The sequence below is a fragment of the Phoxinus phoxinus genome, assembly GCF_949152265.1.
Source record: "Phoxinus phoxinus genome assembly, chromosome: 8".
In the NCBI taxonomy this organism is placed as follows: domain Eukaryota; kingdom Metazoa; phylum Chordata; class Actinopteri; order Cypriniformes; family Leuciscidae; genus Phoxinus; species Phoxinus phoxinus.
The window spans coordinates 32,712,227-32,727,183 of NC_136883.1; the positions used below are offsets into that span (position 1 = coordinate 32,712,227).

The 14,957-nt window shown below is 38.0% G+C and overlaps 1 long non-coding RNA gene across 4 annotated transcripts in view; it reads right to left on the reverse strand.

Annotated features, from left to right (window-relative positions):
• LOC307003451 overlaps positions 1 to 14,957 on the reverse strand; it is a 224,458-nt gene that overhangs the window by 122,667 nt on the left and 86,834 nt on the right. The window lies entirely within an intron of this gene.

Consider the following 14,957-nt stretch of genomic DNA (forward strand, 5'->3'; position numbering starts at 1 on the left):
GGCACCCCAATAGTTCAGGTTCAGCAAATAGTCGAATGGACCTTATTTTGAGATATACGCTTCATTTCTAGTCCATTCATTCCTTTGTATCGCTTGTAAGCAATAAAGACCATCACATAAAAAGATGATGTTTTTGGACTTCTCCATAAGCGTAGAGGATTTATATAGTTGTGCCTGATATAATAGGCTGGGGGTGCTTTGTGGCACCTTCCCCTGCTCAGTCCACTAATTGAGCTTGGGCAATGCGTTTTTGAATCCTGATGTAGGCTAATGATATTTTAACCAGCAGCTCTCCTTTTGAGGAGACAGGGTATTCCCTCCACTAAGACTAATGAGAAAAGGTGGGCTGTTCTACTCTGCTGGCAAGCTATTCATGCACTGGGGGAGATGGACACAAAAAAGAAAGGGTGTTAAAAAAAAAGTTTCTGTCCCAAAGGCCTGTGATGGGTGTTTTAGGCCCTGCCATTGTGGCCTAAACCCTTCAAATGAGTGAATATTGGGGTGCTTAACTCAGCCCATCATGGGGGCCTTTATGTGCGGTGGGTGACAGCTAACTGTGAGAGAAACCTCCTAAGTCCATTTCTTTTCTGTTTCTTTCTTTCCTCTTTTCTCATTGGAGTAAAGCCGCCAATAGGGCGATTGGTAAAATCCCCTTCAAAATGAGCTGGTTCCCACCCAGTACGATTAACTCCTTATAGCAGACTTTAATGTCAGGGCATAAATGCACATATGGATATGTAGACACTCTTAAAAGCTTTTTGTGTGTTTGCAATGGATAGAAATGTAATCAAGTTAATTACATATTAATTGCTCATAAATCAAATATAGTGAAAAAAGAAAAACAGCATCACATTGTGGCAGATGATTAAATATAGTAATAGTAATATTATAGGGCTGTGAAACGATTAATCGCATCCAAAATAAAAGTTTGTGTTTACATAATATATGTGTGTGTACTGTGTATAATTATTTTGTATATATAAATACACACACATGCATGTATATATTTTGAGAAATATTTGCATGTATATACTGCATATATAGTTTTATATAATTTATATTATATATAAATATTATATATATATATATATATATATATGCATGTGTATGTATTCATATATACAAAATAATTATACACAGTACACACACATATATTATGTAAACACAAACTTTGATTTTGGATGCTATTAATCGTTTCACAGCCCTATAATATTCATAATAACAAAGCTTAAGGTAACTTTAAAGTTATTTTTCATCAAGTACACTTATTATGCAAAATTATGGAAGCTTGTTTAAGTTAGCTTGCACTGAATAAATAAACTACTTTTTAACTCGCAATTCTGAACAAAATTTCTCACAATTCTGACTTTATAACTTACAATTGTGAGTTTATATCACGCAATTCTGAGGGGGAAAAAGTCAGAATTGCAAGATGTAAACTCACCATTGCGAGAGAAAAAAGTCAGAATTGTGAGATAAAAAGTTACACCTTTTTTATTCTGTGGCGGAAACAAGATTCCATACAAAATGGAGACCAAATATAAGAAATCTCCTCCAACAGCAACACACACTAACAAACAAACATACTCTTTGCATTTTATTCACTAAATAAAATGAGAGCTTAAACCACTTCAATCCCACACACAGCACTGATGATTCAGGAAACGGAGCTTGAAATATGCAAAGTCAAAATATAAAGCATCATGTAGGGGCCTGTCCTGTCTCCCACATTTCCCCAGAGAGTCATACACACATGACACCGACAAAGCTCAACTAGACTTTCATGGGGGTTTTATTTTTGTTGTTGTTGTTTTTTTTACAACGTAGTAACATGAAGCCTTAACCCCATTTGGATGTAATCATTCATAATTACATTTCCGTACCACTTTTCTGGGACTTGTATTTCAAAGTAAAAAAACAACAACTGGTGATCTTTCAAAAGTATCCTTTCACTTGCTTTGTGAACAGCCAAAGCTAAGCAAACAAATGCTTTTTCCTCTGAGAGCCCTTGAGCTGCTTTCTTGCTGCGCATGAAGTTTCCTGCAATTGATAAGAAAGACCTGATTTTGCATTTCCATTTTTTTTTGGACTTGACCCTCTTCACCCGCAAGGAAAGTAATGCTGACAAATTGAGATTTCATTTATAGTTGTATGTTTGTATAAGTTAAGACTTGTAAGCTCAAACTATTTGACTTCATTAAAGTTTGGGCAAAACAAATAGATCAAGTAATAAAATAAATATGAATGCTGTTATGGCCAGTCATAGTTGGAGAGATTTTAAAGACATAAAAATGAAAATTTAGCTATTATTTACTCACCCTCGTGTTTTTTGCACTGGCCGCTTTTAAAGTGAATGTGGAATTTAAGTTTCACACTAAAAGTTTAGCACTGTAAAGTGTTCATAGAAGTTGTCTTGTATAAGTCATCAGAAGCCATAAAATAAGAAGATTATTTTGAGTCAGGAATATTCAATGTCAGATTCACAATACTGGTCCGAAACCAGACTGAATCAAACTAGAAAATACCAATTTACATTTCTGTTCAGAGCTACCATAGAAAAAATTTAAATATAACTCATTAGTCGCATTTATATTTTTTTGAGGCTTGATCGTTTCCATCCCTATTAGATTGTACCTGCATTAAAATGATCTACTAGTACATTATTCACAATTTCAAGAAAGTAAAACGGGTTTGGAACGACATGAACGAGGGACTGCATTCATTCGTAGGTGAACTCTCCCTTTAACCTCGAAATAGAGGGAAAAAAAGATGGCACTGTGGAAGAGAGAAACATACACGAGAAAGAGAGAAAGAAACAAGTGGAGGAATGCTTTTAAGTTTTGTACACATTCTCTGTCTAGCCCTGCTCGGTCTCTCAGCCCACACTTTAGACTCTTTTATGTTACACGTTCACTTGAATTTGAGCTCAGGAGGAGGCAATAGGTCTCTGGGTGAGAAAGCCCCAAACAAGCTATAGACCAGATGTATGATGTTATATGGTCAAACTGGCAAATACAAAAGGAGCAAAAACAAAAGGCATGAATTAAGGGAGAGGATTTCAGAAGTGTGTTTTCAAAACAGCCCAGCTGAGAGCTCATATGCCTCTCCTCCCTCTCTCTCTCTCTCTCTCTCTCTCCTTCTGCCTCTCTGCTCTCACTCCCTTATATTCTCTCACTGCCCCCCGAGACTAAATGCTTAAAAGGGGGAGGGAAAAAGAATAGAATAGAGACCATTTTTGCTAATTAGTCGAGGACTTAGCAAGCGCAGGATATGCCGGCGTAGTTTTTCATGTGCTGTCCACGGGCCGTCGCCCGGCTTGTGAAGTCGAGCCTGTGTGGTTAAGAGCCGAAGAAAAGGGAAGGCCTTTTACACACAAACGGCTCAGTGGAGCTGCTGAACGGGACTCTGGTGGGGGTACCGCCAAAGAGCAGAAAATGGAGACTAACCATTAGGATTTCAGACTTCAGAAAAAGGCTAAATAAGAAGTGTAAATGGCTCCCACCCCCCACCTCAAGCCCAAGACAAACTCTCACCGGCAATGACGAGGAATGGGTCTGAGTCCAAGATAAACTGGGCCTTTTTTCCAGCAGTCACAGTCAAATGATCACAGACATACCTCTACTCAGGGCTTTATGGTGTGGGAATATTGCACGGACAGAGCCAAACGGCCTTACCATGCCTAAGATGTGAGTGATTGATTTAAAAAAAAAAAAAAAATTGCGTTACTACAATTAAATTTCATTTGTTTTATTAGATTAATATGCATATTTTATATGAATGATTAGATATCTAATATGCATCTCTCTCAAACATGCTCTCTCTTTATCTATATATATAAAACTATACATATAATAATATATATATATAAATATATAAAATAATAAATATATATATATATATATATAGAGAGAGAGAGAGAGAGAGAGAGAGAGATAGAGATAAATAGATAGATAGATAGATAGATAGATAGATAGATAGATAGATAGATAGATAGATAGATAGATAGATAGATAGATAGATAGATAGATAGATAGATAGATAGATAGAGAGATCAGTTATATCAAAGTTTCTTTACGATAAATAAAAAACATTTAATTAAATAATTAAAATGTAAAAAGTTGCACTTTTAATATGTAACAAAAAAAGTAAATTGCAAATTACAGAAAATAAACACTAAATGTATTTTTCTGTTTTTGTTCTTCAATGAAATGCAGATTGAATGTTTTATATTTATTAACTGCACCTTTCCCCCCCCCCCCCCCCCCGTTTTCTAATAATGTTTAATAAAAGAATGCATTTTAAATGTGTAAAACACAAACTCCAAATGTAACTCCCCAAGCTTTAAGCCAGAAATGAAACTAAAGAACAAATATTTTCTGACAATAAACCATTCACCCTGCACTTTCCTTGAACAATCTGTTTATCAGTAAAACAGTTTGTCATCAGCAAACATCAGAGATCACACTTTCTGGTTTGATTTTACTGGTCAAAAGTTCAAATGTGTCTTTGAAAAATAAAAGAAACCTTTATTGCACACTTCTAAATCTGTCAACTTTCAACATAACTTTGTTTGTAATAGAATTTGCCATGTACCATCTGATGAAAGACCTCTTTTATTTGTTTAACATTTTGGGAACATTACATCTGAGCTTAAAAAAAGAGAAACTCCAAAAGATTGATGAATTTCTCAGAGTTTGATATCTTGCTCAAACATTATCCATCTGCGACCATTACAAACATAGTAATTCTGCAATGTTTTTCCTTCGGAATGGTTTGTGTTCTAAAATAATTTAGCCTGCATTCATTTACAACTAATTTAAACACATATTTGTAATGACTTGACCTGCTGAATGAGATCGTTACAGAAAGAGCTCATATTTGAATATTTTACATCTATTTATATTTGTAATCCATTTTTACCCTGTTACCAGGAAGAAGAAAATAAAAGACAGTCCGAGAAGAAGGAAAAAAGTCCTCAGACTCCCACTCAAACTGAATTCATAAAAAGGGGGAAAGCAAAGTTCAAGGCATTAAATTGATTTATATTTTGGAAACCGTCAGGTCAATTACAAGGCTGTCCTTAAAATATGTGTTAATAATCACAGTGTGTAATATATGCAGAGAGATGGGAGACAGCATTCCAGTCTAAAACCTCTTAATACTCCTACAGTATTTCATGTCATCTATCAGAGAGACTTAGAGAGGATGTTGAATAGCAGATCCTTAGAGGCCATAGTCTACATAGAGACAGCAGAGCATGAAGCCTTAACAAGCAATCAGTCAAATGTGACACAAGCGAGAGCTTTTCCTGGCAGGAGAGGAGAAAAGAATGGGAGAGAGGGACGACGGAGGGGGTGAACGGCCGCAGCGTTCCCTTTAGCTTTGGAAAGTGAGGACAGGAAGTGAGGGGTGAGGAAGAGAGATCATGAAAGCCGAGGTTCAGTGATCACCAGCCAAAAAAAAAAAAAAAGTCACAATGTCTGCAATTACTAATAACAACATTGCTAACATTAATCTTTATCTATTGAAAATTGTGTCATCTTATGTTGTCCTGGTGTAGTCAACAAAAAAAAATTAGAAAATGAGTAAAAGGGTCATCAAAAGTGTGTTAGCAATAAAATGTGTTAGTCCTTATTTGTATTTTTTCTAATAATTTGTAGGTCGCTTTGGATAAAGGAGTCTGCCAAACAAAACAAAATTTATTAGAAAAAATAGGACTTGCAAATGTGTTTTGTTTAAAGTTGCTTTGGCTAAAGGAGTCTGTTAAAAAAATGTAAAAAATTAAAAATATATATATATATATATATTAATGAAATGAAATTCATGTCTATGCGGTCAATTGATCAGAAATGCTGTACGGGACACCCTTAGATAAACACATACTAAATATCTGCAGACTTCACAAGAGTTTGGATTTCCTTCTTTTGTCGTCACTGTATATCAGAGAAGTATGACACCCTTTCTATTAAACCAAGGGCACCAGAGAGATTCCTCACGCTCACTACGGCCCCATAAATGTCCAGGATCAAAATGGAAGCAATGCCATATGTCAGTTATATGGCGCTATAACAGGTTTTAAGAAGTGAAGTAATAGAGCCATTCACCTGATCCTGACAAATGGCAAAGGCGAAAAATCGCACATTTTATTTAGTAATGAAGCCTCCATTATTTTGTTGCGTACGTTTCGCCCACCTAATTTATATACCTGGCCACCGAATTCAAAAAGCGATCAGGAAACAGAAAGGTGTGATGTGTTATAAGTGAGGGAGGGAGAGAGACAGATGAAGAAAGACAGCATGAGACGCAGACGGAGACACGCAGTCTTGCCACGTTTCCTTGTTTTTCGTGTTTCCCATGAGATGAGACAAGACAGGAAGCCAGTGAAGAAGTGCCAGGAAATATAGTGGTGCTAAGTCAGCCCCTGATTAAAATTCACACCGCTAATGGGCTACAGGACAAAGGATGCACGCGACTCGCTAGCGGCACGAATCAATTCTTGTGCAATTTCTGTTTGCGCTCAAAACATTGTTGACGGTCCTGTTCGAAAGAACCCGCTCTAAAGTCAGCAGCCCTAATACATGCGTTTGCAACGTGTAGCTCCGTCACCTCCCTGAGAACATTCCTCTCGCAGACTCATTTGCTAACAGAAGCCCCGATGCTGTCATCAGGCAGACCCGAGTAGATGAGCGCAGTGCTGTTGAAACAGGTAATCATGGTGGAGATGATGGTTGGAGAGCATAGTTCAGCAGGGCGTCTCTGAGCAGACTGAGCGACAGGCTGAAAGCGCTGAGTAATCCTGCTGCATTAAAAGCAGACAGGCACCAATATCACACCACAATAGAACATGTACAAAAGAGAGAGAACATTCTAAACCGGCCACTTATGTCATCTCTCTGCAGCTGCCACTCACTGCTAGACTGAGCGACCAATCAAACGACAGCCTGCATGATTGACAGCCCGTAATAGGGACTTTACCCGAGTGATGATATTAACAAAGACTTTGGTTGTTGTGGTTTGCTCTGGATTTATTTTCTCTTAGAAGGGGAGCTGATAGTGTTATTTCTTTGTCATAATTATTTCCCTGGGATTTAAAAAATATTTGCTATTATTATTATTATTCGGTAAACAAAATTGTAAAATAAAAAAATAAAATAAAAATGCCAGTACAGCAAAAATGTATTATTCTCTGCTTATTCTCTCAACCAACTGTATCCTTCACTATCTGGTCCAAACTCTACCACTTAAAAAATAAAAATAAAATATGAATAATATAAATATAAAATATAATAATAAATGAATCTTACCATTTCAAAAAAATGTGAAAATTGTAACAATTAAATACAATTATTATTAAAAAATTGTGAATGCACTTTTAATAAATAAAAAAACCAGAGTAAAATTACAATTAACAAAAAAAAAATGAAACCTTTCTATGATTAAGAAAGTGTCACGTGAAAATGCTCCACAAGGTGAACAATGAGGGAGACACCAGCCAATCTCAGACCAGACGGTGTGCGTTCAACATCTAACATCTATTTCCTTTCGCTCTCAAACTATAGCGTGCCTCTGAGAACTCTTGATACATGTCACCAAGGAGCAGTTTGATGCACATCCAACATTGCAGTATTTATTATTCAAACTATACACAAAATCTGTGCTTCATGGCTTGCAGCCGCTTTCACAGCAGGAAACAATGAGTTGCTGTGCTGTGAACATGGACACTGGAACTGCAGTATAACTGCTCCCCCTGGTGTGCATTAATAGCAGCAGTCGGACGGGGCCACAGTTCACAGAGGGGAGTCTGTGAACCCAGCTGGCTCTAAGATGGCTGGGTGAAAGCTGGGAGACACTAATTCTGCACAATGAATCCAATTAGAGTGTCTCACCCATTTGGAGGAATATGTGTCTGCTCTTCCATTATCCCATGGTTTCACACTGGACGTGCCAAAATGATTTGTTATTGTTCGTGCGCTGTCATTTTTGCGAAATTTCTGTTTAAAAATATGACAATGGTGCAAATTCTTTGTAGTTTAAATCTCTATAATGTATGTGCATCATATTTATTTCAATATGTATTAATTTTCCAAGCACTAACAAATGCAACCTCCCAGAAACGTGAATATATTTTAGGATTTTTCATTATAGGTCTTACATGTATATGATGTTTTCATTTGTGTTATTTTACGTAAAATAAAAAAAATAAAGCATATTTTCAGTGCAAATGTGCACTGTTTTTTTATTTCCACTTATCAAATCCTATATGAAACCTATCAGTTACGTACACAGCATACATGAACAGTAAAGGCGGTGAATCACATAAGACTGCCATTATGAGTCATTAGCGTGCCTTATGCTTTAAACCCCATTCAGGGACTGCAGGGAGGAGACTTAAATATGTCGAGCTGCTCATTCCCTAAAGGGTTAAATGCACATGTGCGCTCTCCCTCTCTCTGTCTCTTTCAAACGCACATGCTCATGTACACACACCCTGCCATCCTGAAATCACACCAGGCTGGCTGTGCATACAGATGCACTCATCATAATTCATTTAAGCCCATAATTCTCAGCAGGCTAATGCCCCACAAAAGACCCTCAACATCCTTAAAGAGTTAAATCATCACTTTGGGGAAGGAACAGAGGAATGGAGAGGGAGAGAGGTTTAGTGTGTGTGTGCTCTGTAATTTTTCAAGGATGACTGGAAGTGCTTGGACCAGTCCCTTCAGTCAAGTATTTTGCCATGCAAGGGATTAGACTGTGTGAAGCTCCAGGTCTTGACCTGCAAGCCTGGAAGCCAGGCTGTAACCTGACCCCATACCAGGTGTATGCCTTCGGGTCAAGAGGTTGGGAAAGCACGCAACTAAAGACAGCTCCTCCATAAAACCCCATACTGCTCCAATTAAATGTATTCCAGCCATTTCAAAACACCAGGCGTGAGCGCTGTAAACTTAAACTCTAACGTAACTGCACATTAAATGCTTCTTTTGCACAAGTGCACCGAAAAACTCCAAAGGTCACGAATACACGTCCATAAAGTCGAACGGCGAATAAATTAAATGGCAGTATTACACATTCTACTAGGAAAAAAATGCAAGACTTTGCTTTTACTTTCAAAATAATTTACTGCGTCTTTAAAAAGCTCTGTCATCTGCAGCCGGAGACCCATAACTGTCGCAAGAGTCGATCATTTACCCAGAGATCTCTTAAGTGTTAGGTGCTAATGGGAGAGAGCCGCGCAAAACAGAACGCGATGACTTACAGTACATCTAACACTACATCTTATTTAGAAGTGGAGGTTCAAGGGGGAGGGAGGCCAGTATCATATCATAACACATTAAACCAACTGCAGCAATTTAATTAAGCGTGCTGCTCTACATGAGGAGTAGTGTATGGTGACTCTCAAAACACTCAAAGACTGCAGGTCACAGATATAAGACAGATAATTAACACAGCAAAGGACAACCACGATCAGCCCAAAAATAAAATAAATAAATAAATAAATATATATATCAATGACGGAGACCATCCTGTATAAGCTGAAATGTACCTCTGGAATTTCTGTTGTTTCTGTTTGTTTTTAATTATTAAAAAAAAAAAGTGTATTATCAGCAGTTGAGTTAAAATAAATCAATATAAAATTCCACCAAAAAACCAGGAACCATTAGGGATCCACCACATTTTTTTCTATTTAAAGGGGTGGTTGATTATTTAACTTTTCTAACTTTAGTTAGTGTGTAATGTTGCCGTTTGAGCATAAACAACATCTGCAAAGTTAGACACTCGCAGTTCAAAGGGAGAAATTTGCTTTTAAAGAAATTGCTTTTTAAGGACTACAATAAACGGCTGGTTGGGACTACATGACATTTCTCCCAGGTTAGTGACATCACTAACCCTAACATTTACATAAACCCCGCCCCCGGAACGCGATTTATAGATTATCATGACAGAATACGCTAATCAATGACTAGAAAACAACTAGTACACATAAGCTACATAAATTCATCAACTAACCATTCAGAAATGTTGTCTACATGTTGTCCCTTCTTGAACTTTCTGACTCCGGTGTGAACATAAAAGGCTAAAAGTTTTTTAAATGTTCAGTGCATGTCTGTGTGCAGTAATCAAAGCTGCTAACACACAAGCTCACAAGCCCTCTCTGTTGGAAGCAGCAGCTCATTTGCATTTAAAGGGACACACAAAACGAGGCGTTTTTGCTCATCCTCAAAAAGTGACAACTTTAACATGATATATAAAAATATATGTGGGGTATTTTGAGCTAAAACTTCACATACACACTATGGGGACATCAGAGATTTATTTTACATCTTGTGAAACCGGGATTATACCACCCCTTTAAACTTATTTATTTAAAATTATTTATTTTAACTCAATGCTAATGATAAAATACATATAAAAAATATTTAATTATAAATATAGTCTAGTAAATATTTATTATAGTAAGTTACATTACATTAGTTACCTTAACAATCTTAAATAAAATGCTAAAAATGTGCGCTGTTTATTTAAAAAAATTCCAGAGGTACATTTCAGCTTAGATAAGAGGGTCTTCATCTTGGGGTCAGAACCACTGCTCTAGATTGGCAACCTGACAATTAGTGCTTTTGTACATCAGATCTCACCTTGGAAGCACAATACATATTATGAAAGAGTGCAAGACTCTAACTGACTAACTGACTTTGCATCATTGAATCGTTATTTTCCCGTTTTATCACTATATAAAGCTGCTTTGAAACCATCTGTATTGTGTAAAGTGCTATATAAATAAAGTGTACTTGACAATTCTGTGCACAAATCACACTTGTCCAGAGAATCAGTCCAGTAATATGAATGAATGAGGCATTTATATAGCGCTTTCATATGTACTACTGCACACCCAAAGCGCTTTGAACTTTTCAGCCAAAACATTGCCACTGCAGCTCAATCAGAGGACAACAACAACAACAAAAAACATTCAAATACAACACTAATGTGTAAATGTGTTGGTCTATTTTGAGGTGGCAGAGCCCTCAAAGGTGCTAGATTGCTGTGTGTACGTTCTGCAAATACAATACAGTCACACTTTGCTCTTTGCTCTGTGATACCAGCACCTTTTGCGGATGACGCCGGTGTCATAATGTAACATACCGCGAGCTAATCTGCCCGGCCCTCTCCAGCTACGGAGGGTTAATTGCAGAGGCTTGCCCCCCGTTCACTGTGTTTGGATAGGTGCTTCTCCTTACAAACAGACAATCCTTTGTGTCGCTTCACTTTAATCTGTGACTTCATTAGGGAAGGAAATGGGAGTAAATACAAAAAGCCATTGTCTTTCTTTAGGGAGGGAGGCCACAATGCAAGCCTGAGATGTTGTGTAACTATCTTGTCTGTAATATTCATTACACACCTGGGTCTCGGCCTATTGGTCTCAATTATGCCACGGAGAGCGAGGGAAGAGGAATGTGTGCACGTATGCCAATAAAATACTCAATATCCCAACTTGAGTAGTGTTCTCTGATTTCTCAAGGAATGTCTACTAATATTGCTTTCTGCTGCCAGAGGTGTACGTGTCAAAGTTCAGCGTAGTCTCAACAATAACCTCACACAAAGGCTTGGAAGGCAAGTTTTAGACAGAACCGGACATGGGTTATAAACAAATACGATTATTTTGTTTCTAGCATTGGAAAAACTGTGGCAACACAGTCATAATAGTTACGATAACTCAATCTGCTATCGCCAAATTTTTGTTTATCAAAGATTATGGCTTATTTAAAATACTTTGAATGACAAACAATAAATTGCACACAGGAGAGATTTTTTGCCAAACAATTAAGATACTGAAAATGATTTGAGTATATTATTGAGTGACCAATGATTGTTTACTAAAATAATCCATCAGAAAGCTACAAAAAAGTACCGGTACCAGCTAATGTCAAAATTATAGAATAAAAATCCTAATTATATTCTAAATCTGTTATTCTATCCCTAAACCTACCCATCACAAAAAAACTTTCTAAATTTTTTTAATGTCAAAAAACATCACTTAGAATGATTTATAAGCCATTTTCCTCACGGGGACCAACAAATGTCCCCACGACAAGTATTTCAGATATTGACACACACAAAAATAATGTGGCCGAACAATTATTAACACACTAACATTGACTTTTGGCAGAGTGCAAAAGTGTCTGATCATCCATCAGAACTAGCTAAAAATTTTCATTTAACAGCCAAATGCTGCCATGTATATTGATTAAAAAGGTTAAAAGAGACATCAGGCTGTTGTAACCGTACAATTGTTTCTATTCAAATTCATCATCTCCATCTTGCTCCATCAATGTCCCTCTCAATCCCCTCCTATTTCCTCTCATTCGCTCTTCCCTCGCATTCTCTCCTTCTTAGTGAAATGAATTCCGTAGCGCGCCTGCCAAATGACCCGTGACCATGGGCGGACAAGGTTACCACTGCTGACTTTTACTGCCTCTCTGGTCTCCTCTCTGCACAAGCCCTCTGCCTGCCTGAAATACAAAGGCGGATACCAATAATAATGAAAAACTGCAAGATGGGAAAGAAAAAAAATGAAACGCACAGGACAAACCTGCTCCTCTGCTACCCCCAAGGCCAGACCTGACAAAAACATCAGTAGGATGACATCAAAATATGTGAGGAGAATTACAAAAAAAGAGAGAGAGAGAGAGAGAATGAGCGAGTTGTGGGAGGAGTTAAAAGGTGACAATGCAATAGAGAGAAAAGAAGCAATGTCTTAAATACCAACATTCAGAAAAGTGCTCGATCAAAACAATGTTTTCATTTGTAGTACCCTAATATCTTGAATAATTGGTTACATAATTGGAAATAAGAGATTACAGAATTAAAAGCATAAACTTTAGTAGTATAATAGTGTAGTTGCATGTTTGTGTTTACAGGCAGGATTTATGCCTGCTTCTGTGCTCACACTTGTTCGATGTTCTCCAACTAATAACTCAAAATTACAGTCGTCGATCAGAAAGATGATTTTTTTTTTATTATATCTCTAATAGGACATTATATAGTCCTAACCCAGGCCGTGACATCCATACATCAAATAGCTAATGAGAGGAGTGGCTCACAGATGTCTTCTATCTGAAAGAAATATAATAAGGTTAGCAGTTAGCAGCTCAGTAACAGAGGTGGCATTATCATCGTGATCCCTAATGGTAAGATATGTCTTTAACAGATGGAACATAACCATCTGAATCTGAAAAGATGTGTTCAGTCCAAAACCCTGGAACATAAGGCGCAGGCTTCTACAAGAATAATATGTCTTTTAAAAGGTTGTGGGCATGTGGATTTTTGTGACAGCCTTCGATATCAAACTGAATAAATGTCTATTTATATGTACGTATATATATATGTACATACAGTGGGGAGAACAAGTATTTGATACACTGCCGATTTTGCAGGTTTTCCCACTTACAAAGCATGTAGAAGTTTGTCATTTTTTATCATAGGTACTCTTCAACTGTGAGTGACGGAATCTAAAAAAAAAATCCAGAAAATCACATTGTATGATTTTTAAGTAATTAATTTGCATTTTATTGCATGACATAAGTATTTGATACATCAGAAAAGCAGAACGTAATATTTGGTACAGAAACCTTTGTTCGCAATTACAGAGATCATACGTTTCCTGTAGTTCTTGACCAGGTTTGCACACACTGCAGCAGGAATTTTGGCCCACTCCTCCATACAGACCTTCTCCAGATCCTTCAGGTTTCGGGGCTGTCGCTGAGAAATACGGACTTTCAGCTCCCTCCAAAGATGTTCTATTGGGTTCAGGTCTGGAGACTGGCTAGGCCACTCCAGAACCTTGAGATGCTTCTTACGGAGCCACTCCTTAGTTGGCCTGGCTGTGTGTTTCGGGACGTTGTCATGCTGGAAGACCCAGCCACGACCCATCTTCAATGCTCTTACTGAGGGAAGGAGGTTGTTGGGCAAGATCTCACGATACATGGCCCCATCCATCCTCCCCACAATACGGTGCAGTCGTCCTGTCCCCTTTGCATCCCCAAAGAATGATGTTTCCACATCCATGCTCCACGGTTGGGATGGTGTTCTTGGGGTTGTACTCATCCTTCTTCTTCCTCCAAACACGGCGAGTGGAGTTTAGACCAAAAAGCTCTATGTTTGTCTCATCAGACCACATTAACTTCTCCCATTCCTTCTCTGGATCATCCAGATGGTCATTGGCAAACTTCAGACGGGCCTGGACATGCGCTGGCTTGAGCAAGGAGACCTTGCGTGCGCTGCAGGATTTTAATCCATGACGGCGTAGTATGTTACTAATGGTTTTCTTTGAGACTGTGGTCCCAGCTCTCTTCAGGTCATTGACCAGGTCCTGCCGTGTAATTCTCGGCTGATCCCTCACCTTCCTCATGATCATTGATGCCCCACGAGGTGAGATCTTGCATGGTGCCCCAGACCGAGGGAGATTGACCGTCATCTTGAACTTCTTCCATTTTTGAATAATTGCGCCAACAGTTGTTGCCTTCTCACCAAGCTGCTTGCCTATTGTCCTGTAGCCCATCCCAGCCTTGTGCGGGTCTACAATTGACCGTTCGCAAAACCCCGCCCTCGAATGGTTCTCGTCCAATCCTAGCTCAGCAACTGTAACTAAGGAGAAGGACCTCCGTCAAACATTCCGATTTCAGCAAGATAGTGAAACGATTCGCCTATGGCACTGAGGTCTGCACGGGCTTACAACTTGCTGTATTTTATGATTGCTTTCAACTATTATAAAAAAATAGGCTACATGTACAAACACCGTTTCTCAACGGCACTGCGGACCCCTCATCAGCCAGCAAACAAGAGAAAAAAAAGAGAAAGAGCACGAACTTACTAATTACGAAACTTTGATGTTGTTGAACAGGTAGCTGCTACACAGTCACAAATTCCTCTGGAACTCAAACATTAAACTTCAAAACAAA